The following is a 23,085-nucleotide window of genomic DNA, read 5'->3' as shown; positions in this document are numbered from 1 at the left end:
GTCTCCGAGGGGGGGAATTGTTGCCAAGTAGGCCCCCTCCCCTGCTTTAAGGCCTGCCATGAACTGTGTTAAAGTTTCCTGCATTGCTGTTTCACTGCTACATCAAAGATTGCTTTGCACGTGTGTGTTCTGATACACGTGTCAGTTTCCTGCCTGCGTGTCAATTATCTTGCTGCTGCAATAGACTGTGTAGTTTACTGACTCCATGTTTGGGTGACTGCACAAAGGACTCTCTTTCTGGGCAGCCCTGCCCTGACCTGTATCTGGACTTCCTAGTGTGCGTTTGGACTGTGTTACAAGTGTGCCCCGTGCCTGCATTGCCATCTGCCACGGACCGTGCCTGTTCCCTGCTTTGGACTGTGTTTTAAAGTGTTGTTTCCCCTGCCTCCATGGAAGTCTGCCTCATATGGGCCCAAGCCGCTGCTAGCAGCCGGGCGCCTGCCGGGGAAACCTCCAGCGAGCCTGGCTAGGCGCTCCCTGGTCAGTTCCCGCCTGGAGCCTCCCGCGAGCCGGTCGCCGAGCTTGCCCTCGCTACCGGGCAACCTGCTAACCAGCCCCAGCTATGCCCAGCCGGCATCCATGTTCTCAGGCAGCCAGAAAACCCTGGGAAGAAGACTGCTTTGAGAAGCCATTTCGGCGAAGCGGGCACACCACGTCCGCAGCGAGAGCCCCTTGCCCCGCTCTGCATATCTTAGGAGCTGCCCCGGAGAAGAACTAAGTGCTGACCATCCCAAGCACTTAGAGAATGCATCTCAAAGAAACCTCCGCATTCCAGAAGCTGATGACATCAGGACAAGCCCTGTCCGCTGGAACATCCTTTCAGCCCACTTGGATTTCCCCCTCCCTCTTTTGTCCCCTCTTCCTGAGGTGTCACTTATCACAATCTGATTACCAAAGTGGCCCATCCAAGCCATTCAGTAGCCCATTAGACCCTTTGTTTTAAACTGTGAGAACCACCAAGTACAGCACCAGCCCCAGGGTACGTTTTGGGGTATTTAAGCTGGTCTCCCAGACCACTCGGTGCCTCGGCCATTCCTATCCAGACTTCCTTGCTGTCCGTCTGTGGTCCCAGTGCTGGCATTGGGCCACCCTCGCTGCTGTGTCTCTGCTTCGCTCCAGGATAAGTGAGTATTCCCCCCCATCATCGTTGGGAACCAGCTAATGCGAACGTCTCTGTATTTCCTACTCTGTATTTCCTAGATCTTGTGTGTTCCTTGTATGATTGTGCAAGCTAGGCTTACGCTACACTCAATACACGTGTTTGGAACTTATTTGTTGTCTGCCTCTTTTTCACTAGAGTGTCTGGGATCGGGACCTCCGTAAACATAGGTTATGATCCGCGCTTAATATTTAGTTACAGACTGCTATAGCTAATTCCCCATTATAATAAAGAGCAGTTCTGGTAACAGTGGTATACTGTGGAGAAAGCTTCAAATACATTGACTGTCATGAAGTTTTGTTCCAGGGCACGCATTCACTCAGATGATTAACTACCCTTTGAGATTTTGACATTTTTCAGGACAGAATTCTTCTCTAATGCTGTAGTACAGTTACTTTCACCATTTTTATAACATCTCACACTTTGCTCAACCAACTACTTTTAACCTGGATGTAGCAGGATGTCTAATATCATGCATATGTCATTCTAGCAGCTGCCAGCAAATTTAACACTATTTCTTGATATGAATATAAACATGGTTTGTTTGTTTCATTCAACTTATACCCCACCCTTCCCGCAAGAGGGCTCAGGGTGGCTTCCAACAAATACACTGTTAAAATACAATAAAAACCTTATTAACACATTAAAATTCAGGCTCCATCAGACAGATCGATTTCCAGACAAGGACTAGTTGTCTATGATACAAGTTCCTACCAAGCTGCTTCCATATGCTATCTTCCATTTCTGATCCTTACTCCTACCTGGATCCCTCTGAATCCTTAGCTCCTCCAAAATCTTTGCTCTACCCACCATCTGCTCACCTGATTTCTTCACAGATTGCAGTGCTGACCTGGATTTCAGCTAGACCTTGAACTGTAAATGTGTCATTTTCCACATAAGTCATATCTTCAAACATATTTTATTCAAACTTATCTTAACTCTGGTTCTGGTCTGGCCAAAGTTATTAAGGCTGTGGATGTCTCGCATGATGCAATATCTTTATGCCAATGTATCAGATTCATTTTGAGAATAATTATGGAAATTTCTCCAACAATATGTGCCACTTTATTTTTCAAGGGGTCATTGAGATGATTATAAGGATTCTGAAAATACTGTATAGAATTTTATGCTGATTTCCTGTGCTTTGAAACCATCAGTAAATTTTACCTTCATAGTTAACCTTCCATTACTATTCCTTTACAAATGAAGATGAGGAGATCATCTCTTCCAGTGAATGCCTTCCAAACCCTTCTACTTGTATCCTTAAAAAAATGAGTTTTTGACCGTGGGGATAATTTTGATAATAGAGAGTCAATATTTTACAGCATACTTTAAAAACTGACCACTCCGGGGGGCCAGTTCACACAATTTCCTATTCCATCGAAGTGGGATAATGGGTTAAACAGTCCTTGCACACCCTTAAAGATGGTAGAAGGTGTGGCAGATATACACACATACATCTGCTCAGATTTCCAGGGTCCTTCTAATCTTTTTATAAAAGGGCTATGTGAATTGGATGTACATCCAGATTGCATGTTATGTGGTACTGGTAGGTGTTATTAGGCCTGGCGTGGCCTGGCAACCAGCAGGAGTCCAGTGGGGGTGGGGATATAGAGGGTGCCTTTTGGTAAGATTGCCAATCCTCCAAAGTCCACCCTCCAAAGCAGGCATTTTCTCCAGGGTAACTCATCTCTTTAGCCTGAAGATCAGTTGTAATTCTGGGAGCTCTTCAGATCTAACCTGGAAGCCAGGGTTGCCTGCCACCCCCCCTGCCACCCCCTGGCACTGCTCAGCTGGTTGTCCTGGGGAGGTATGAGGAAATTGTCATGTATGTTCAGCTGCCTCCTTGATGATGTCACTTCAGGTTTAAACTGGAAGTGATGGAGTCTCACAAGGACAGATTCTTTAGGATTTAGCGAAATGGTGTGCAAGGCAGAAGAAAAGTGACCTCTCCACCAGGTTCCCCCCACCCTGGTTTCCTGGTAATGGGACCTGGCAAACCTACTGAACATTGGCAACTCTAGATGTTGTGGGAGGAATGCTGCATTGGTTGCTGCTCTTTGTATATTTTAATGTGAAGAACTGTGATTGCTGTGTTCATATTATGTGCCTAATCTACGTTTTGTGGTTCAGTAACTGTATCTGGTACAACAGTATTGTGAGAAGCAGCTCTCAGATGTTTGGGATTGAGGCCTCAGTCCCATAATTCTGAGTGTGCTCATCTGCAAGCACATTACCCTGCAAAGCTGACTCCCCCCCCCCCGCTCTGATTTGAGGTTTTTGATTGAAATAAGATGTATGATGTGCTGTTATTTAAAATAACACAACCATCCTTCCATAGATGTTATATTTAAATTGCCAAAATTTTGCAGCCCTTCAAAAAATCAAGTACATTTGGTCTCAAATTAGTTCAGGCATGTATGGGACTCTCTCACCCATAATCGTCAGATTCAGCAGTTCTTATAATTAGTAAATGACGTTATTTTTCTACAATCAGCAGCAGCTACATCACGATGAAGCTAATCAGTACCTGCTCAATAAAAGCAAATGTGAAAGCACTACTTCTATTAACATTTTCCATGAAATGGGATGAGAAGAGGTGATCAAACAACATTTCATTAGAGGGAGTTTGAGTAATTTGGCTTCGGCGAAGTAACCAAAGTGTGTGCAAGATGTCTTAATGGGTCTTTTCGATCTCTAATTGCCATGGTTTTGTGATAACCTTCAGTGGATTGTTTGAAACAGCTGTTTTAATCAACTCAGTGGCTGTCATGTTGCCCTCTGATTACCAATCAAACAAGCACTGAATGTATATAAAAAAGCACCACTTTGCTGTTCTCCATTGCTATGATTTCTTTGCTTGTTAACACACTTTTGAGTGTGTTATGTTGCTGTTCAACTGCTTAAATTAGAATGGGCTCACAAAACTGGTTATCTTGTGCACTATGAGAGATGTTCATATACACCCCAAATCTTTTCTTTAATTAATAACGTATGGAAATTTGTTAGAACTGTTATAGAGTACTCTATTGTCACCAGGGTTTTTTTTCTGGGAAAAGAGGTGGTGTAACTCTCAAGAGGGAAATGAGGAAGAAACACACGGGATTCTTTTTTTTTTTTTGTAAAAATTTTTATTGGATTAGAAACATATCGTATCATATCATTTACACTCACATTCCTTTAAATTTCCAATTCTAACCCCCTCCCATCCCCCCCCTTTTGTTGACTTCCAACAGTTTTCCAACCCCTCATCTATTTTCCCTTTACTCATATGAACTTTACTATATTTATTATAATATACTTTCAAATTCTTCTAAGCTTATCCATCATATTTGTGCTATTTCTGATTCCTTTCAATAATATTCATTCTGATCACCTATACTCTATTTTACTCTTTCTACTCTCTTCGATATGGGACAAGCAATTTGCCCCACCTTATACATATTTTCTAGTACTTCTATAAACTTTGCATGCATTCATAATAAATCAATCAATTTGACTTATATTCTATATATGTTGCTCCTTACTTCCTTTTACATATCATATCCAATATAATTATCTAATTTCTCCGTTATAGAGCTATTTAATTAGAGTAATCCATTCATATATTCGTTTAACATAAGTCAGTCTGTTATATCCACATTTCACCTGCTGATATGTATCCATTCACCCTTTTGCAACTATTACTTACGTCAGAAAGATGTTTAGTTTAGTTTTTATCCTTACATTTCTTATAATAATAGCACTACTAATACCCTATATAATAATCCAATATGATATTTGCCTAGAATTATTCAGTCAACTCTCCCCCCCTCGGTATAGTCACTTCCCTCTTCTTCCATTGTGTTTCAGTAATTTTCAAACTGCCACAGTTCTCCACCCACCTCCCATTTTTTCACCAGATATTGTTTCAGCTTCTCCCAGTCATTGTTAAACTGCCCTGGGTCAAGGTCTCTCAATTTTCTTGTCATTTTATCCATCTCCGCCATGTACAGCAATTTGTAGATCCAATCCTCAATGGTTGGCACCTCTTGTACTTTCCACTTCTGCGCGTACAAAAGTCTAGCTGCTGCTGTCATATAGAATAACAATGTCCTGTATTGTGCTGGCATATCTTGCATTCCCAAGTTCAGTAGCAGGAGTTCTGGGTTCTTATTCACTTGAAATTGTAAAATCTCACTCATTACTTTTATTATTTCCCCCCAGTACTGCCTAGCTACCTCACAAGTCCACCACATATGGTACAAAGAACCCTCATGTTTTCTACATTTCCAACATTTGTTAGACATGTTCAAATTCCCTAGCGCTATCTTCTTTGGTGTCAGATACCAACGATACATCATTTTATAAACATTCTCTTTAATATTAGTGCATGTCGTAATCTTCAACGTATTTTTCCACAAGTATTCCCAAGCCTCCATTGTTATTTCTTTGTTAAAGTTTATAGCCCACTTCACCATTTGCACTTTAACTACCTCATCCTCAGTATACCATTTTAGCAACACTTTGTAGACCTTTGAAATTTCTTTTTTATCTCCTTGTAGAATTACTTTCTCTAATTCTGAATTCTCCATTCTTATTCCTCCCTTCGCACAGTCCGAATAATAAAGATCTCTGATTTGTCTATATTGAAACCAATCATAGTTTGGGGACAGCTCTTGTTGTGTCTTTATTCTAGCTTTAGAAAATTCTGTTTGAGTTATCTCCTTATACGTTAAACACTGTTGCTTATTATCGACCGTTCTTGAATCAATTACTTCATATGGAACCACCCAGGAGGGAGTTCCTTCCTGTAGGTAATCTTTATATTTCTTCCAAACTGTGAAGAGGCTTCTCCGAATATAGTGGTGTAGAAACATAGAATCTGCTTTCACTTTGTCATACCATAAATATGCATGCCATCCAAACAGTTTTTTGTATCCCTCTAAGGCCAGCAATTTGCAATTTTCCAGCGTCATCCAATCTTTCAGCCATACCAGACAGATTGCATCATAGTAAAGTCTCAGGTTGGGCAGTTGCATTCCACCCCTTTCTTTTGCATCCTGCAACACTTTCATTTTCACCCTAGGTTTCCTGCCTGCCCACACAAACTCCAATATTTTCCTTTGCCATTTTTCAAATTGTTTAGAGTCCCGAATAATTGGTATTGTCTGTAACAAAAACATCACTCTTGGCAAAACATTCATCTTAACTGCTGCAATTCTTCCCAACCATGACAACTTCAATCTATTCCACTTAATCAAGTCCTGCTCTATTTGAGTCCATAATTTCTCATAATTATTCTTAAATAGATCTATGTTTTTTGCAGTCAGTTCGATTCCCAAATATTTTACCTTGCTTGTTACTTCACAGTCTGTTATTTCCATAAGTTGCTGTTGTTTTTGTTTAGTCATATTTTTACACAATATCTTTGACTTCTTTTTGTTTACAAAAAAACCTGCCAAGTCTCCGAACTCTTTGATTTTATCTATTACCTTAGGCATGTTTTCAATTGGATCTTCCACAATTAACATTATGTCATCTGCAAATGCTCTGACCTTATAGGAAAAGTCCTTTATCTTTATTCCACGGATTGCATCATCTTCTCGGATCTGTATCATCAGAATTTCCAATACCAAAATAAACAACAGTGGAGACAACGGACAACCTTGTCTTGTACCTTTCCCTATAGTCAGTTTCTTAGTCACCTCATCATTCACCACAATTGCTGCACTTTGGTCTCTGTAAATTTCTTTAACTGCTCTTATGAATCTTTCTCCCATTTGTAGCTGTTCCATAGTTGCAAACATAAAGTCCCAGTTCAAATTGTCAAACGCTTTTTCGGCATCTACAAAGAAGAACCCAACCTCTTTATCACAACGCCTGTCATAGTATTCAATAGCATTTATAACTGTCCTTAAATTGTCTCTAATTTGTCTGTTTGGAAGAAAACCTGCTTGTTCTTCCCCAATAGCCTCAGCTAGCCATCCCTTTAGCCTCTCTGCCAAGATCTTCGCAAAGATCTTGTAGTCATTATTAAGTAAAGAAATAGGTCTGTAATTTTTAACATTTGTCAAGTCCTGTCCCTCTTTAGGGATCAATGATATATTAGCTTCACTCCAAGTATCTGGAGTTCTTTGGTCTCTCAAGACCCCATTGATCACCTCTTTTAGAAATGGCGCCAGCTCATTGGCCATTACCTTATAAAATTTTGCTGTAAGTCCATCAGGCCCTGGCGCTTTTCCCAAATTTGTTGACTGTATTGCTTTCTTTATTTCTTCCTCTGTTATTTCACTATTTAATTTAACTCTCCAGTCTTCCGAGATTATTGGGAGTTTTACTTTTCCCAAATATGTCGCTATTGAATCTTTTTTCACTTCTTTTTTCCCATACAATTTGGCGTAAAATTTGTAAAAGGCTCTACTAATGGCAGTCTGTTCCAGATGCACTTTATTGTCCTCACATATTTTATTTATTATCTTTTTTTCTTTTCTCTTCTTCAGTTGCCATGCCAAATATTTCCCAGGTTTATTTGCACCTTCAAACAACTTTTGATTCATTCTTTTCAAATTCCATTCCAATTCTCTATTGTTCATTGCCGTCAACTGCTCTTGTAAAATTTTAATATCCTGATAAATTTTCTTCTTACCTGGTCTTTTCTTTAGTTGTATTTCTTTGGCTTTTATTTTCTCCATAATCTCCTGTCTCTTCTCCTCTCGTTTCTTTCGTGCTCTTCCATTTAAATCCATTAGTATGCCTCTAATTACTGCTTTATATGCATCCCAAACCTTATTGGTTGGTACTTCTCGATTCATATTATGTTGTATGAAGAACTTAGTTTCCCTTCTCAGCATCTCCATATTTTCTCCCTCCTATAGCAAATCCTCATTTATTCTCCATCCTTTCCTCTTATTTCTTTTCCCGAACTTCCACATAATTGGATTATGATCTGAGCCTACCATAGGCATTATTTCAACATCCTTAGTCCAAAGCACTAAATCCTTTGAGGCCCAGATCATATCAATACGTGATAGAGTAGAGTGTCTTGCGGAGAAAAATGTATACTGTCTACTTGTGGGATTCCGCGTTCTCCATACATCTTCCAAAGTTTCCTGCTGCACTAATGCAAAGAACGTCTTTGGCAAAAGTCCTCTTTTCTTTTGTGCAGTTACTGATTTTTTGTCCTGTTCCAAATTTGTAATTCCATTGAAGTCTCCTGCAAGGATTATCTGATCATATGTAAGTTCATCTAGTTGCTTCCTTAAATCCTCAAAGAAGCTCTCTTTGGCACCGTTTGGTGCATAAATTCCGATAACCAACACTTTTTTTTAAATTCCATGTACATTCCACTGCTATAAATCTGGCTTCCACATCTCTAATCATTAATTTTGGCTGTAGCTCCTCTTTAATATATAGTACCACTCCCTTTTTTTTCTTTTTTGAGGCCACTACAAAATCAATGCCCAACTTACTCACTTTGAGATATTTTACATCCTGATTTCTGATATGGGTCTCTTGCAAACATACAATGTCACATTTTTGTTTTACTAGTCAGTGGAAAGTACTTTTTCTCTTTTTGGGTGAATTAAGTCCATTTACATTCCAAGATAAAACTTTACACTCCATATTCATAGCCTTGTTGTTGGTAAATCCTTTTCATTGTCCCTCATAAACTTTTCCATCTCAAATTCAGATCTGATGCGCTTTTTCATTCCTCCAAATTCAAAAGATATCCCTTCCGGTAATTCCCATCTATATCTTATTTTCATATCCTTCAAATTCTGCACAAGCACTTTGTATTTTTTCCGATCAAGCAACACCGATCTGGGTAGCTCCTTCATGATGATAATCGTCTTGCCATCGACTACCAATGGATCTTGAAACTGTTTACTCACTATCATTTCTCTTATATTCCTTGTCGTGAATTGCACAATCACGTCCCTTGGTAATTTCCTCTGGGCCGCGAATCTGGAGTTTATTCGGTACACAACATCCAGGATAGCCACAACTTCCTCCTCCTCCTTTCCCAGGTATTCAGCTAACACTTCAGTCACCTGTTCTTGTGCTGTCTTTGTCTCTATTTCCGGCAGACCTCGAAACCTCAGCTGTTTCTCCATATATTTACTCTCCGCAACCGCCATTCTCCCCCTTATCACTCTCATATCTGTTCGTTGCGTCTCTGTGAGATTCTCCATCGCTTTTTCCACAACATTAACTTTCTGCTGCACTGCCTGTAAATCGGTTTGTATTGTTTCCATTCCCTTCTTCACCTCTGCCAATTCGTTTTTTACTGTCTCTTTAACATCTTTAACTTCTCTCACCAACTCCTGTTTTGTCTCCTTCAGTTCCTTTAACATTTCCAGGAATTTTTTGTCCAAATTCTCAATAGCTGTTTGCCACTCTTTCTTCGACATCGTGGGGCTTGATTTACCTCGCTCCCACGAGTCTGCACGTTTCCTTAGCTCTGTGGCGTCTAAATTGATATCCCTTTGAAATAATTTAAATGTCCCGGTTCATAAAATAAACAAGAGACACTTACAAAATCCAAAATGTCGGGCGTCTTTTCTCTATGGTTTTTCTATAATCTTTTTATAATCCAAGATGTCCTACTTCCGCTCCTGTTGAAGTCAATGCCCTTCCCTTTTCAAAAATGGCGATTCCCTTCTTCCTGCCCTTCGATGGGGACCTTCTGTCACAGGCACCTCTATCGCTGTTACGCACTTCCTGTTTGCCGACTCTCCACTGCAGCTCTCGCGATGGTAGAAGTTTTCTCACAGCTTGCTATCGCTTTATAAACACAGGTATGGTAAACAATTATCTATTTTTTTCAATAACTTTCTTTAACTTAGTCCTTTTTCTAATCAAATTCTTGCCGGATCTTTTTCTCAATATAGTCCAACTGTTGCAGTTTAAAAGTTCACTTTAAAGCCTCATTACTTTAAACAGTCTGTCCCGGTTTGAGAGATAGTGATCTTTACCTTTTCACACGTCTTTCTGGGTTGTAATCACTGCTTTGATTCCAAATTTTCTTCCGAAATTAATTTCCCCTGCTGAAGCTTGGGCATGAAGATCTTATGCCAGTCGCACTGGCCCCGGATCTGCCGCAGAGATTTATGCCGACCTGTCTTAGGGTGGGACCTCAAGGGACGAGAGAGAGTCCTTAGCGCAGAACCCCCCCTCGCCCGAGATTGACGCACCCTGAGGTACTTGAGCGTTCTTTGCCTGTTCCCCGCCTGGGAGCAGGTGGCCGCGGGCTGAATTTGCCCCACCGGCCGCTGGAAACGGCAGCCCGGTCAGCTCCACTATTGGAGCTGCGTTAGACCTCCATGGATCCCAAACCGGAAGTCCGAAACACACGGGATTCTTGAAATCATATTATTTTCAAGCACTATTGCCAAGTACTTTCAAGAGGTGCTGGAACTCCGTTCCCCCGCGTTCCCCCTGAAAAAAAGCCCTGATTGTCACCATCCCTTTTGCAAATGTGGAGGCTACACTCCCACAGACCTTCATTTATCCTGCCCCAGTTTTAATTATTGCAATAATCCATAAATCTATGCAGAAAGAAAGAATGAAACAAAAAAAAGGAGTGGATGGAACACAGTACTGTTCTAGATTGGTGAATACTTTACTCTTCTGGAAATCTTTCTTCATGCATGTTATTAATCCTCCCATTTTTAGAAAAAATATTGCTGGTCACACATCACAGACTCTTGTGCATATTTACTTTCAAACCTGGGGCTCAACAGTCCTCAGATATTAAGGATTCATGTAGAACTATTCTGTTGTATTTGGTTTGGGGGTTTTCTGCATGTGCAGTTTATTCCTGCTTTTCTTAGCCGTCAATCTGCTAGCATTGGAATCATGTTGAGCATGGAGTTCTGCACATCTTCCCTCTTGCTGCATTTTTACAGTTGCAGTGTCGGTTTATTTTCTTATGGATATGGCTTTACAAAAATTCAAATGTTTGAGTCATTGGCTCCATCACAGTGCCAACCCCCCCCCGCCCCCTTTGTGGTTGTGTGTGTGCTAGAAGAGGGGCTTGGCTCGGATAAGAATTGACATACTGTCCTTGTGAAAAAATGTGGGGAAATGCCCTCTAGTCAAAGGTTTATCCCAATATTTGGACGTTTGCAGCTGCAATCTGATTTTAAAGTTTTCCTTTCAACAAATAACAGGCAAATGGAGAGGAGCCAAGTGCTTCCCCATCTAGTTAGTTGCTTTCATGTGGCCAGTACTTAATGCTCAGTCATGTAAATATTACTCGCAGGCCCAGAACAATGAAGTGGGTCCATGGGACCACACTGCAATAATCCCCACCAGAATCAAAACTGATAATAAATACCACCCACCAAACCCATAACAAATTAAATTCCTATGAAAAATAAACACAGCAAAGGGTGTGTGTGTTAAGGCACAGGCACTTCTTACAGTGATGTATTGCTGTCAGACTTCGGCACAGATTTACTTGCAGAAGGAAAAGAGGACTATTTTCTGTGGGTGGAAATGGCGGGGGTCAGGGAATATCTAGAGAGCAGATCACAAACAGAGAGTGAAGGCTGAATGGCAGGAAAGAGGAATGAGCACTTCTGTGCTTTCTGAAAGTGCCCAAAGCAAAAGAAAAAGGTACCAATGGCTGCAAGCATGTGGGGAAAGCAATGATCTCTCCTTTGCTTTCTTGTAGCAATGCAATCAATTAATCAATACTTTATTGCTTCAGCACAGCCATAGCAAATAACAAGAAAAGAACAATATTATTAATACAAATTACTACATCACAAAATTTAAATCGAAATTGACAAAACTCCATCAAGATCTTTAAATCCATAAAATCCATACCAGCATGTAATATAATATAATACTACTAAAGGGAACTTATTAATACCTTCAAGTAAAATAAAACTTACTTCCATAGTCTTAACTGTATTTTGTTTACTGATGTTACAAACTTTGCCACTTGCATTGTAATCCATTTATCCTTATCTGCCAGCAGCAAAGATATGCATCAAGTGAGGTTTTTTTTTACTTGAAAATTTGCCAGCATGAGGGATAAATATTCCTCCTTACTGAGGTGCAGGAAAGAGAGCACAGGGTGAGGTTGTCCCACAGTCACAGTCTAACCAGCAAGAAGTGCATGGGAAGTGAGAGGAACCCAAAAAAAGTGTTGGAAATATTTTACACATGAACAAACATAACTTAATTGCTAGAAAAAGATTGGGGTAAAAGTGGTCCTCAAAGAACCAGTAAAAATGCAAGATGAAAATGAAAGGCTCCAGAGAATGCATGGAAGACAGGGCCAAACTGTAGCAGTAAGAGGCCAGTAATGATGCAATAGTGCTACACGGAAAACCCTTTTGTTTATAATCAGTTACTAGACCAAGATGCGTGTTTATATCAGGTGATTGCAAAGAAGAGTCTCCACACGGTACTTCTTACACTAGGATGCTCAAGTGAAGGGAGACACAATGTTAGCTGGGATGTGCAGTTTGAAAAGACAGAACGGAAGGCTCTGCCAGTTTCCCCTCTCTATTGGAGGGTAGTTTAAAAAGACAGCCAGCAGAGATGCTTCTTAAAGGGTTTTTAATTAGATGCTATTAACAAACCCTTTGAAGAGTGATGCGGCTCTGCCTTTTCAAACTACCCTCCTGTGGAGAGGGGAAATTGACAGAGCCTTCTGCTTTTAAACTACACCTCCTGGCTAACATTGCATCTCCATTCATTTGAGTGTCCTCATGTAAGAAGCATCGTATAGAGAGAGACAATGTCTTTTTGGACTGGAAAAAATATTGCAGGGAATAGGAGCAGTCACTGGAGGGTGAACTAGCAATCCCACATAGGTATCTGTGCATGCACAGGCCTGCTATGGATGTTCTAAAGCTCCTAGAGGTGCAAGATGCTTGCCTAGCCTTTTCATGCACTTTTTTCCCAGGTGTGGCTATAAAAGGCAGGGCGGGTGGCTCTCACCCTCAGTTCTTTTGTCGCTGCTGAAGAAGGATGTCTCTTCTCTCTGCTCCTCAGATCCATCTACTTTATGTGAGTCAGGGCCTTCAGTTCCATGTTGTTGGCCCTCTTCAAGAAGTATACCCATTATGGGACAAAGATGGCCCAATCCGATGGGCATGACAAATGCCTATTCTGTCTAGGAGAAGGTTATGCCACATGGTGTGTGGTCTGCAAGCGATTCAAGCTTAAAGCACACCATGAAAGGGCGTCGTGGCACTTTGGGAGTCGGCCCTGAAGGGCTCTACCAAGTCAGAACAGACAGTTGCAGGTAAAAAACCGCAGTGCCCTGAACAGCCTCCTTGGTTCCACCTGGCTCTTCAGCACCTGAGTCAGATTCCAAGGACCAGTTGGTTCTGGTTGCATCTTCATCTGCTCTTCCTTGGTGCCAGTTAGAACCTACTTCAAAAAAGGCAAAGCTTAAGTCCAAGCACATTGAGAAACCATCTACATCGAAGGTGCATAAGAGGAAGAAATCCTCTTCTTTGGGCCTGACTACTTCAGTTCCTTCGAGTCTGTCCAGGGTCCCAAGTACTGTGTTATTAACTCCAAGGCATCATTCTACTTCGGTTCCATCTCTCTTGGAGGGGAAAATTCCTGAAGTTATTTCCCTGCTACCTCCTTCCCCAGTGTGATCTTCTGAAAGTTGCAGGGATTCCTTGGTGCCATCTGAGAATGACTACCAACTGGAACTAGCTCATCACCAAAGACACCATCAGTTCCATTACTCTCCATATAGTTCCCGCCATAATTACTAGGCATATGATTATGAAGACTCATTGGGTATGTACCTACTTCCTCATTACTTCTTCCATGATGAAGATCCTTATATACTGGTATACTCCAAACTGAAATCTAAAGCAAAAGCCTCATCGGTTCCTACTATGGTTCCAGAAGATAATGAAGCTTCAGAACTGATGTCGAACCCTTCCACAGTCTGATGACAACTCTGATGCTGGTTCCGATTTTGCGTCTGAATCATCTCTACCAGAATTCCTTGCAGAGCACTCTGACATTTCTCCGAGTGAAGATCAGAGTTTGGCTTATACACCAAACAGTTGGTTTAAATGGTGAGGTCCTTAGAGATTGAGATGAACTGCTTCTTTCTGACATAGTTGGATCCAGTCTTCAAGGTCCTTCATTTGGAAGCTTCTGGCAATATATCATTTCCAGTTATGTAGCGGATGCTTGATATGACCAAAGATGTTTGGGCAAAACCAGCTTCAACTCCAGTGACATAACTCCCCCCCCCCCCCCCGGATAATATGTATAAAACCAAACAGAAAGGGTCAGGTTTCCTTTTCTCTCATCCCCTGGCTAATTCCATTGCTTATTTATTCATTTTATTTATTTATGTCATGTATAGTCCGGCTTTCTCACTGAGACTCAAGGCAGATTACACAGTGTTAGATTAGTCAATATCAGAGGACATTTCCATAAACAATGCCATAGGGTAAATAAACACAATTTTACAAAGACATAGCATTAGCAAGAATCCAGTACAGAGTTGAAGAAATGCTGAAACAGAACAATTTTAGGGCTGACATTAGTCAACATGAAGCACCAATAGCTCATAGGAGCACATATTTAAAAAAACAGATAGTATGTGAGGAAACATAATGGTGAAGTCTATGGTCCCTAACTCATTAGCGAAGCATCTGAGACCCCCTCTCTACAATGCAAAAGCATTTTTGAATAATTCGGTTTTGCATCATTTACGGAAAGCTAGGACAGTGGGGACTCTCCTGACCTCCTCAGGCAGGCTGCTCCACAGGGTAGGGGCCACCACAGAGAAAGCCTGTGTATGGGCTGCTGTTGATTTGCCCATGTGCAGGGTGGCACCTGCAGGAGACCCTGTTCAGATGAGCAAAGTTGCCATGGAGGAACATAGGGAGGGAGGCAGTCCCGTAGGTATGCTGGACCAAGACCATGAAGAGCTTTGTACATGATAACCAATACCTTGAATTGTGCATGGTAACTGATAGGTACCCAGTGGGGTGACTGTAGGATGGGGTGCTGTTCATACTCCTGTTTGCTTCTGATAACAGTCATGCTGCTGCATTTTGCACCAATTGGAGTCTCCCCAAGGAAAAGGGCTCCAATTGACAATGAAGGCAAGAAACTTGACATACTAGGTAGAAAAGTGTATGCCTCTGCAACATTAATCTTTCAAGTAGACAATTATGAAGCCATTATAGCCTGCCACCAGCTCTTCTTATGGGAGAAGATAAGCCCATACTTGAATTTGATTCCAGATATCAAACAAAGGCTAGCTAAGATCTTGCAAGGAGAAACTCTAAAGCTCAGCTTTATTGGGGATTGCTCATTAAGAGTCATAGCCTCTGCTATAGTCATTCATAGACATACATGGCTTGGAATCACAGCACTAGTCCCTCACCATGTGATGATGGTGGAAGACCTTCCCATTAAAGGCTCAGACCTATTTTCATCCACTATGAACGAGGCGCTGAAAAGACTGAGGATGATAAGGTGACAGCTAGTTCCCTTGGAATCATACCCCTCTAGCCAAAACCTGATCAGGCAAAGATATCCCCTTTTGCAGTATCTGCTGTACAATAGATACAAATGGTTTAATTCTCACCTAACGCATTCATCTTCAAGAGTCCCTCAGTAGCCTTCATCTTCTTCCTCTGCTCAACCTCGAATGAAGTATTTCAGAACCAAGTCTAAAGATGGTTCTTGTTTCCCCAGGGATCGATCCGGTCCCAATGAATAGAGTTTTTGATGCCAGACCTCATCCTGCGGTTCTCCATTCCAAAACCCATCCTCAGGTCCTGAAGTGATGGAGTGACAAACAGAACTTCCTAATGTGTACTCAGTTTGATTCCTCCCCAATCCAAATCTCTATCAATACAGATGCTTCCCTGTCAGGTTGGAAAGCTTGTTCTGGAATAAATCAGATAAAGGATGCATGGACCTCCCTCAGGAATTGTCTCTGCATAGCAACCTTCTTGAACTCAGGGCAATAAGACATGCCCTGAAGGCTTTTGTTCGCCTAGTATCAGGCAGGAATGTACAGATACGGTGGACAATATGACTGCCATACATTACTTAAGCAGGCAGGGGAGAACTGCCTCCCTAGTTCTCTCCTGGGAATCCTCATCATTTCTCTCTGCCATACACATAGCAGACAAGGACAATGTTCTGGTAGATGCCCTGAGTTGGTCCAAAACTCATAATTACGAATGGTCTATCCACATGAAGTTCCTCTGCCCTATCTTTTCAAGGTAGAGCCCTCCAACCACAGATCTCTTTGCCACATACCTCAACAAGAAGGGTGCATGATATTTTATCATTTGTATTACTGTTCTGCTTTTTCAAAATAAAAAAAATTAAAAAAATATGTTGGCCAAAGTAATGAAGATGATGGAAGTTAATTTAATGAACTAGAACATTTTATGTGCCTTTACTATTTCTATGCAACTTTACTCTATTCTCAAGCACCATTATAATATTTTTATTGTATTATGCAAAGGATGAACACTGGAGTAAAATAGTCAAGCAGAAGACACATGAATGTATGCTAGTTGCTGTGAGTGCTGAGGCCAATCATTGTGAAGTGCCTGCTGCTTGTAGTTGGGTAAAAGGATAACCCAGGTTACTAGATGCTTACCGAGCAAGCTTGCTGCTAGTAAGATGCACCTGTAATCATTATGTGCTATGCCACACTTATAGATTGATAAGGGAAATCTCTTTCTGAACTGTTCATGCCAAATGTAGCCATAGAAATAGAATAGAATAGAATAGAATAGAATAGAATAGAATAGAATAGAATAGAATAGAATAGCCAGCTGCAACTGGGAAGATCTGAATACTGAATAGTGACTCTTAGAAAGAAAAAGGACATTTGCTGAACCTTGGTCTGGATAATGAGAGACAGGAGAGGGGAGCTGACGAAAGGAGGAATACAGAAGCCGTTGAAAGAAATAAGCTTGCTTCAAGTTAATTAGATTAGCAGAACTTTCCAAGGTTATGAGGAGCCCCAAGCAACAGAAACGGGGGGCCTACTCCAGTTCTGCCACATTCCAAAGGAGGGGAGACGGCTCCCCTCCCACAGTACCCAAAGGAATAATCTCTGCCTGTAAAGTACAAGGTTGCTGAAGCGACACTTAGACGCCCTTAGCAAATGTTATACTGTCAAGGGGAGGGGGGAGGAAATTACGTGAACTCTATGAATGGGAAAGTGTGAGAAAGGAAAGAGATGTTCCTTGAAGAGATAAAACAATGTACTAAGGTGATAAGCAATGCTAACTGGGAAATATTGTAATTATGTTGCTGACCAGAATTATTCTTCCAGTAGGGGACCACTAGATCATTGGAGGTGGTCACCTGCAGAAACCAATGGGGGTCACAATTATGTTTGAGCCAATGAGACCCCCAACATTGTAATGAACCAAAGGGTACAAAATGTCTTGCATAGCTATTGTAGCTTCGATGAGCGTTGGACACGAGGGAACCTTCTACTCTCTGTGCAACTGTTGCTCCTCCACATTTAATACATGTAGTAGACTTGCTTCATTCACAGGACTCTGTGTCTGTCTCTTCTTGGAATTGGCTAAGGGACATTTGAACCACTGATTGTGTGGAACAAAGAGAATGATGGGTGTTAGGAAGATTTTATTGCTGATTATAATAATAATAACTGTGCTTACATACTGCTTTTCTAGACAGGTTAGTGCCCCACTCAGAACAGTGAACAAACTCACTGTTGTTATTATTCCCACAGTTCAGATGGGGAGCTGGGACCAAGAGAAGTGGTTTATGCAAGCCTATCTGCAGAACTTATGGAAGTAGTGGGATTCTAAACAGCAGAGTGGTAATTTGCAGTTCAACCTCTTAACCACTATGCTACAGCAGCTCCATTAAATTATTTCATTAAATATGGTTTTCGTTATTCAGCCAGCTAAATAACTTGATCTTTTCATGCAAGGGACAAACGATCCTTTGGAAGGGGTTTTGCATCTTGATTTCAATTCCTGTGATAGAAGGTAATCCAGGAACTTTTGATAGAAAATTAATGCTGTTGTAAATTATAGGTAAAAATGGTTCTGAAAACTGAATAAGGGCCAAGGAAAGAGTTTGAAAGGCGGATGTTGTTTTCCTGGTGGGTAGTCTTTGCTCCTTCAGCATTTAGTGCATGTAAGCCCCCCAGTAGAGCAAATAACGTCCTGGGACTGTTTCATCTTGGGAAAATGGCATGATGAGGGAGACAGGAAGCCTCTCTTCACTCTCTGTCACTGTCCCAATCTGAACTGGGGTTCCTGCTGGGACCTTGTAATGGCAATATGGCCATGAAGTCCGTAGAGCAGACTCGTGGATGTTGTAACATGTAGTTTAGCCCTGAATGGGCCCCCAAGTGCCTGCCTGAATTTAAAAATAAAGTTTAGCTATTTAGTTTTGGGTTCTGAAGAACAAATCTGGGAGGCTAGTCTACATATTCTGTGAACCTGGGCAGATCATGAGAGGGAGGGCAGGAAGGGTTACACCAGTACTTTGTTCTTGTGGCCCCTTCTTACACGCCCTGGGTAAGGCTGATCGCCTCCTTGGGGTCAGATAGCAATTTCCCTGAGGCTAGTTTGCCTAGGGATCCTGATAGTGTTTTTCCATCTTCTGGGCATGGAGCAGGGGTCACTGTGTGTGTGTGCGGGGGGGGGGGGAAGGTAGTTGTGAATTTCTTGCACTGTGCAGGGGCCTGGACTAGGTGACCTTAGAGGTACCTTTCAACCTTATGATTCTATATCTATATCTAATCCCACCTGATGTTCCTTGCCCTCAGTTTTCCATTATCTGGTTTAGCTAAGTGATCAAGGTTTAGGTCAATCTGGTGGCCATTTCTGCATATCATAACACTATAAAGGGCAAAACTCTCTTTGCCCAGTCAGAATGCAGCTCTTTCCTCAGAGAAACCTACATCCTTCAGCATCCAGGCCCATTCCTCAGTGGACCCTCTCTTTAGTTCTCACCTTATTATGCACAAACCCTTTGAACCCATAGCTACCAGCTCGCTCAAAATGTTGTCAGCTAAAACAGCCTTTCTGGTGGCCATAACTTCTGCTAGGAGGGTGAGTGAACTGCAAGCCTTTAGATCTGACTGTCCTTTTATAAAGATGTTCTCAGACAAAGTCGTGCTCTGTCCAAGCCTCCCCTTTCTGCCAAAGGTCGCCTCTGCTTTCCACATGAACCAGGACATTGTCCTACCTGTCTTCTTTCCACCATCTCAGGATGACACCGAAAGCATTTTGCACACCCTGGGTGTTAAATGTGCTTTGTGCTTTTATTTAGACAGGACAGCTGCCTTTCTACAGGACTCTAACCTTTTAATATTGTTTAAAGGGAACAAAATGAGTCAGAAATAGTCTCTGCAGAGACTATTTCTAGACAGATAGTGTGGCTCACTAAGATTTGTTACAAAGAGTGTAACCAACCATGTCTACTACACAGAAGGGCACATTCCACGAGAGCACGATCTACCTCATTAGCCTTCAAACTGGGCATCCCAAGAGTCAGTTTGTGCAAGGCGACCACCTGGTCAATGCCATCTATATTCATCACACATTATGCCACTGATGTGGACTCCAGACGGGATGTAGCTGTAGGCAAAGCAGTCCTGAAGAGTCTTTTCCTCTGAGAGCTTCACACCCTCCTCCTGGGTAAGTCAGCTCACTAATCTCCCATGTGGGACTGCATAGAAGACATGATGATGAAAACAGGGGCTGCTTCCACACATGTTGGATAATGCACTTTCAGTGCTCTTCAGTGATCATTTGGAACAGGGTTTTCATGGGTGAAACAAAAAATCCACTTCTAAAGGATTGCTAAAGCGCATTGAAAGTGCATTATTCAATGTGTGTGGAAATGACCAGAGTTGATTGAGTAGTCTTCTGTGCAGGTACACATCCCTTCTTCCTTCCCCACTATGAGGTCTTATTCTTATTTTCCTTCTACACCAGTAGCTTAGAGAACTTGAGGAAGGAAACCGTTTGCCTCACCCTTTATCGCTGTGCCTGGGAGAACAGTGTGTGAAAAGACCAGGCAATGCCTCTAGGAGCTTTAGAACATCCGCAGCAGGCTTGTGCATGCACAGATCCCCATGTGTGCCTGCACAGAAGACGACTCGATGAACAAAAGTTACAGGTAGTGGCCAGCCTTTTTTTTCTTATGCTCAATACCACATGTTCCTTGTTGACAGACGTATCAGTTTGACAGCCAGACTCATTGAGCTGCAACAGTTTCCATTGCTTCAGGGCTGCCTCCCTCTTATCTTGCAGTGCTGTCTAGGAGGGGAGAGAGATTTGACCATCTAGTGAGTTTTCCTCACACAGTGGGGATTTAAACCTGGGTTTCCTAGATCCTGTCCAATACTGTAACTGCTAAATCATGATCCTGCCTCTCTTATATATATAAAAAGCATGTGACTGCTCTATTAAAATTAATGAATTTCAAATAAATGTTCTGATTTCCTAACTTGAATATTTTTCTTTGCTCAACTGCAAGTGATAACCTTGCAAATGTCTAGAGGAGCTTGTGCTTCCCTAGTAAATCAGTATTTTTAAACTTCTTATATTCTTCAGCTGCCTTGGTGAATGCATAATGGTTAGGTCACTTCTGTACAACTTTTTCCTGTGATGTTTTCAAATTCCACCAGGAATACAAAGTCATTGTTTGAAAAATAACTACCTGTCTTTTGCAAAAAGACAACAGAAAAGCTTTCGGGATTTTAAAAATGTCATTGTAATTCTATCATATGTAAAAGTAATTGCATGTGGGGATAGTGAAAATTTACTAGGAAAGGGAGTGAATCAGGTAAAGGAAACATGTTATCCAAACCCAATTCTCTGGTTATCCTTTCAGGGCAGCAAAGGGCTCTTATGCTCACTGTCAAGACCTTCTCTCAGACCTAGCTGGCTGAGGGCTGGAATATTTGCTGTCTGGTACCAGGAATATTTTCTGGCAGCATGAGGGCAGTAGAATGTTAAACAAATTTTGTGGGTTTAGGAAGAGACAGGGATAATTATGACCACAGCTATTTTTCTATGAGAGTAGGAGGTATCTGCTATCAGTAAAGATCCTATCCTACATTGTCATTGCTATTTAAAGAAATCCCTTCATTATTATAAGACATTTCCAGTAAATAAGTTGGAAATGGAATACTTAATGCATACTTTATTGCTGATGTTTTAAAGTGCACATAATTTCAGATGGCTAGCCAAGTCAGTTTATTGCAGCAAAAATAAGCATGAACCTAGGTGCATCTTTAACATTATTCTGTTCTAGAATACCCTTTAGTGAACCAAAGTCCACTTTATCAGATGCTCTAGTCCTTGAAAGCTTATGCTAGAATAAAAGCTTTTTAGCCTTTAAAGTGACACTAGGCACTTGTTTATGTTAAAATTGTAGGTTATCATTTAGCTCCTGGTTAAGTAATACAACGATTTGGATACAATGATTTCTTTTCTACTAGACTGAATCCTTCTAATTAATTTACATCATTTATACCCTGCTTTTCTCCTCTCTGAGGACCCAAAATGGCTTACATAATTCTTCTCATCTCCATGTTATCCTTACAACAACCCTGTAGGGTAGGTTAGACTGAGAGTGTGTGACTGACCCAAAGTCACTCAGCAAGCTTCTGTGGCAGAGTTATTCATACTTTATGGTGGCATTCCATTCCTTTCAAGTGAAGCAGCAGTCATGCATTTGGGGAGTATGATGTGTGTGATTGCCATATGGCATGAATAGAGTAACACATGGATTTTCCAAGGGGGTACATCTTCCATTCATGTAAACCAGAACTCTGATTTTCTGTGGTTCTGGTTTGTGTGAATACAAGCTGTACATGCATGGAAAATCTATGCATTTTCCAATTCAGATTTTAGAGATCTCTCATATTGGGTATGTCATAGGAATCTATGAATCCTGATACATGCGACTGGCGGGTCCTACAGTATTGTAAATGAAACACCACCCTAATGTCTGAAGAGGGCTTGTGCTTTTTTCTGATGGAACAAGATTTAAGCCATGTTCATATGTTGCAATGAATGTGTCTACAATTGTGTTGATTTCTCCTGATTTCTCCTTATATATGTGTTGCACTGAGTACAGCTAAATCTGTGATTTAGACCTCACATCTATCCAGGTATTGGTCCCCAATTTTATTTTTAAAGTGTACATACATCCCCTCTTTCTTACAAACAGATGCACACATGTATATGGACAGGGCTGGTGCTAGGGTTTCTGGTGCTCAAGGCAAGATACCTACTTGCGCCCCCCTCCCCGCTAACCAATTTTAAAAAATAGAAGAAATGTAGGAAAATGAAAATCATAAAACTTGAAACTTTTTACATTTTTAATTTAATCCAGCCCTGCTGGATCTGACCACTGCTGCATCTAGTCCAGCATTGTTTTGTACATAATGGTTAATGAGTTGCCCTGGATGCTAGCAAACAACATAGCATGCACCCTGACCTGGATAGTCCAGGCTAGCTTGATCTTAGAAGCTAAGCAGGGCCAACCCTGGAAAGTACTTGAATGGGAGACCACCATGGTAGTTTTAAGCACCAGACTGTTTTACTAGTCAGGACTGAACATAATGAGGACTACAAAAACCAAGAATGGCTTATGAAATTGAAGGTTATCTCTTGGGATTGAAGGTAGCATTCCCTAGACCCCACCCCACCTCCTAAAGTGACAACATTAATGTTAAAAACATACTTTTCCAAAAGTCAACAGAATGGTGTAGTGAGGAGAATCACTCTTGAGTAATGCCATGGGCATTAGCTAATAGCTGCCACTGATTTGTGCAACCACATTTCACACTAGACTCCAAAATGTAACACCTCCTGTATTAGTTGGGTGAGCAATATGCACTGCAATATTTCAATCCTGGGCGGAGAACTGCAAGGCAGGGAACTGCAAGGCAGCGCAAGGTG

The 23,085-nt window shown here is 41.4% G+C and overlaps 1 protein-coding gene across 1 annotated transcript in view; it reads left to right on the top strand.

Moving 5' to 3' along the window:
* The window catches only part of OCA2 (OCA2 melanosomal transmembrane protein), a 279,690-nt gene that overhangs the window by 120,123 nt on the left and 136,482 nt on the right, over positions 1–23,085 (top strand). The window lies entirely within an intron of this gene.

This window comes from Eublepharis macularius, chromosome 3 (genome assembly GCF_028583425.1).
Source record: "Eublepharis macularius isolate TG4126 chromosome 3, MPM_Emac_v1.0, whole genome shotgun sequence".
Lineage (NCBI taxonomy): Eukaryota > Metazoa > Chordata > Lepidosauria > Squamata > Eublepharidae > Eublepharis > Eublepharis macularius.
The sequence above is the reverse complement of the archived record's forward strand: the minus strand, read 5'-3'. Positions and strand labels throughout refer to the sequence as shown.